The sequence below is a fragment of the Rhinopithecus roxellana genome, chromosome 7 (assembly GCF_007565055.1).
Source record: "Rhinopithecus roxellana isolate Shanxi Qingling chromosome 7, ASM756505v1, whole genome shotgun sequence".
Taxonomy (NCBI): domain Eukaryota; kingdom Metazoa; phylum Chordata; class Mammalia; order Primates; family Cercopithecidae; genus Rhinopithecus; species Rhinopithecus roxellana.
The window spans coordinates 10,495,473-10,499,750 of NC_044555.1; the positions used below are offsets into that span (position 1 = coordinate 10,495,473).

The 4,278-nt window shown below is 34.2% G+C and overlaps 1 pseudogene; it reads left to right on the plus strand.

The window, feature by feature from the left end:
* The first annotated feature begins 2,140 nt into the window (after positions 1–2,140).
* LOC104680651 lies at positions 2,141–3,455 on the plus strand (annotated as a pseudogene).
* The last annotated feature ends 823 nt before the right edge of the window (positions 3,456–4,278 follow it).

A 4,278-nucleotide genomic window follows, 5' to 3' on the forward strand; every position in this document is an offset into this window, starting at 1 on the left:
AAACAAATGAGCAAAAAAGTCTCCCAATAATCCTATCAAAAAGTGGGCAAAGATCCTGAATAGATATTTCTTAAAAGATATAGAAACAGTCAACAAACATATGAAAAAATGTTCAACATAACTAATCATCAGGGAAATGCCAATTAAACCACAATGTGATACCACTTTACTCACGCAAGAATGGCTGTAGTTAAAAAGTCAAAAAGCAATAGATGTTGGCTTGGATGTGGTGAAAAGGGCACAAATTTACACTGCTTGTGGGAATGTAAATTAGTACAATCACTTAGAAAACATTATAAAGTTCCTTTAAAGAACTAAAATTAGAAATACCATTTGATCACCCTATTCACTACTGATTATCTATCAAAAGAAAAAGAAGTCATTGTATAAAAAGGACATATACATACCCATGTTTATAACAGCAAGATTTTCATTGGCAAAGATATAGAAACAACATAAGTGCCCTTCCATCAACAAGTGAATAAAGTGTGGCACATATTCACCATGTAATGCAAGTCAGCCTTAAAAAAAAAAAAAAAAAAAAAAAAAAAAAAAAAAAAAAAAAAAGCAAAGTAATGTTTTTTGCAGCAACTGAGAGAGAGCTGGAGGTCATTATTTTCAGATAAGTAACTCAGGAATGGAAAATCCAACACTGTATAGTCTTACTTATACGTGGGAGCTAAGCTTGGAGGTTACAAAGGCATAAGAGTGATATAATGGATTTGGGGGACTCAAGGGGGAAGGTAGTGAGGAAAAAGAGACTATATATTGTACATATTGGCCACAGCATACATGCTTGGCTGAAGGGTGCACTAAAATTACAGAAATCACCCCTAAAGAAGGTGTTAATTTGTCCAAAATCCACCTGCACCTTCAAAAAACTGTTGAAATAAATTATTTTAAAAAAGAATGTTAGCATTTTTTTTTTTTTTTTTACTATGCTTTATATTCTAGGGTACATGTGAACAACGTGCAAGTTTGTTACATATGTATACATGTGTCATGTTGGTGTGCTACACCCATTAACTCGTCATTTACATTAGGTATATCTCCTAATGCTATCCCTCCCCCCTACCCCCACCCCACAATAGGCCCTGGTGTGTGATGTTCCCCTTCCAGTGTCCGAGTGATCTCATTGTTCAATTCCCACTTATGAGTGAGAACGTGCAGTGTTTGGTTTTCTGTTCTTGTGATAGTTTGCTGAGAATGATGGTTTCCAGCTGCATCCATGTCCCTACAAAGGACATGAACTAATCCTTTTTAATGGCTGCATAGTATTCTGTGGTGTATATGTGCCACATTAAAAAAAAAAAAAAAAGAGTTTAACAGCTCTGGGGACAGGAGCCATTCTGCTTTTGACAAAGTGCTGTAAGAAGGCAAATTACTTTTTTTTCCACAGGGCACTTACTTCTCCTCACAGGGAAGAAATCTGTTTTCCTTGATTTTGCAGTATTCAAATTTATTTCCTTTTGTATTCATCTTGTAGCAGAAATCATGAATCTCTATTGCCTCTGGGGTAAAAAAATGGTATAAAAGTAAAACAATAAAAGCATGACTATCAAGAAAAACAAAAAAATAAAAAATAAAAAGAATGTTTGTACTTTCAAACACTGTTAAAATAAAATTTTTAAGAAAGACTGTTTGTAGTCACATCAGTCACAAATGGCTTATTTCTGTAAGTGTTATCTCCAGGCTTGTAGTGCAAATTGAAGAGTCGACTAATACACTCACCAAGAAAAGTGCATACAGCTGTAAAAGCAATGTTAAAATCCCTTTCCAGCACTCTACAGTCACATCTCCTAGCAAAAGGGAAAAGGGAAAGGGAAAGAAAATAATTATAATAACCAATAAAGAAAAGGAAACAAAAGAATTGACCCATTCAGAAAATAATTACAAACATTAAATTTGCCATTGTGTTTAGAAAAGAAAAATCCAATGCAAAAATTCTGGCACCATAATAATCTGAACGTAGTGACACAAATAATGCGTTGCATTAGCTCTCTAGCAATGTCTCCTAACCAAAACAGAAACCCAGAAATGACAGATAAAAATTTCATAGCATGAGTTGAATAGAAGCTCAAAGAAATTTAAGACAAGGGTTAAAATCAACAAAGGGAATCTTCTTTTTTTCTTTGGCAAGATGGTGGACTACAACTTGACTACTCACATTGCCCACTTTTTGGATCGGCATCTAGTCTTACCGCTCTTTGAGTTTCTCTCTGTAAAGGAGATATAAAACGAAAAGGAATAAATACAAGGTAAATTGGACCTTCTTAGTAACACTAACATGATAGACTTCGCTATGGATGTATACAAAAACTTTTATACTGATGATGTTCCTCATGCTTTGAGAGAGGAAAGAACCACAATTGTTGCACAACTAGAACAGCTTCAGGCAGAAACAGAACCAATTGTGAAGCTGTTTGAAGATCCAGAAATTACAAGGTAAATGAAGTCAACAAGGGATGGTAGGATGCTCTTTGACTGCCTGGCGGACAAGCATGGTTTTAGGCAGGAATACTTAGATATGCTCTACACATATGCACAATTTCAAAATGAATGTGAGAGTTACTCAGGAGCAGCAGAATATCTGTACTTTTTTAGTGTGTTTTTTCCAGCAACAGATAGAAATGCTTTAAGTTCACTCTGGGGAAAGCTGGCCTCTGAAATCTTAATGCGGAATTGCGATGCAGCCATGGAAGACCTTACATGGCCAAAAGAGAAGATAGATAATAATTCTGTGAGTTCTTCACTCCAGTCTCTTCAGCAGAGAACATGACTCATTAACTGGTCTCTGCTTGTTTTCTTCAATCACCCCAGAATTCTTCACAATATTATTGATCTCTTTCTTACCAGCCACAGTATCTTTAAAGCAATTCAGACAATGTTTCCACACAGTTTTTGCTATTTGACTACAGCAGTCATAACAAACAAAGATGTTTGAAAATGTCGACAGGTGCAAAAAGATCTAGTTAAAGTTACTCAACAGGAGTCTTACACATATAAAAACCCAGTTACAGAATTTGTTGAATGCTTATATGTTAACTTTGACCTTGATGGGGCTCAGAAAAAGCTGAGGGAATGTGAATGAATGCTTGTGAATGATTTCTTCTTGGTGACTTGTCATGAGGATTTCACTGAAAATGCCCATCTTTTCATATTTGAGACTTTCTGTTGCATCCACCAGTTTATCAGCATTAACATGTTGGCAGATAAATTGAACATGACTCTAGAAGAAGCTGAAAGGTAAATTGTAAATTTAATTAGAAAATTAATAAGAAATGCAATCTTGGGTGCCAAGATTGATTCTAAATTAGGTCATGTGGTTTTGGGTAACAATGCAGTCTCACCCTATCAGAAGCCAGATTTTGGCCATGAATATTGAGAAGAAACTTAATAAGAATAGCAGGTCAGAGGTTCCTAATTGGGCAACTCGAGATTCTGGCTTCTACTGAAGAACTGTAAAGAAAAGATAAAAAAAAAAAAAAAAAAACTATAAAAGAAAAATGAAAGAATCAAACTATTACATAGAGAGTGACTTAAACTTTGGAAACCACATATTAAGTATAAATTTTGAAGAATTGGAATAAAATGGACTCTGATTCAAAAAATAAACAAAGTGAATCTTCTAAAGCAATTAAAGAAATAAACAAGAGATAAATACTTTAAAAATAAATCAATCAGAGCTTTTGCAATTGGCAAACTTCCTTAAGGAATTCCAAATTTCAACTAAGAGCTTGATCAATAGTCTGTATCAAGCAGAAGAAATAATTTCAGAGCTTGAAGATGGGTTTTGTAGTTAACCTGGTCAGACAAAAATTAAGAAACAAATAATGTTAAACAATGAACAAGATATCTGAGAAATATGGGACTATGAACAGCAAAAAATAACCTATAAATTACTGAAATTCCTGAGAGAAAGAAAAAGTAAACAATCTGAAAAACATAATTGAAAAAATAATTCAATAAAACTTCCCTTATCTTACTAGAGAAGCAGACTTCTAGACACAAGAAATCTAGAGAAACCTGTGGGATGTTATACAAAATAAACCTCACCAAGCTATACAGACACAAGGCTGTCCAAGGTCTATGTTAAAGAAAAATCCTTAAAGTCTGCTAGAGAATAAAGAGAGATCATCTACAAAGGAAACCCCATTAGGATAACAGTAGACTTTTCAGTGGAAACGTTAAAAGCCAAGAGAAATTGTACACTGGCTTGCTTTTACTTAGGAAGGTTTTTCATTGTCGATATTAGGAAAGAAAATTCAAATGCTTTTG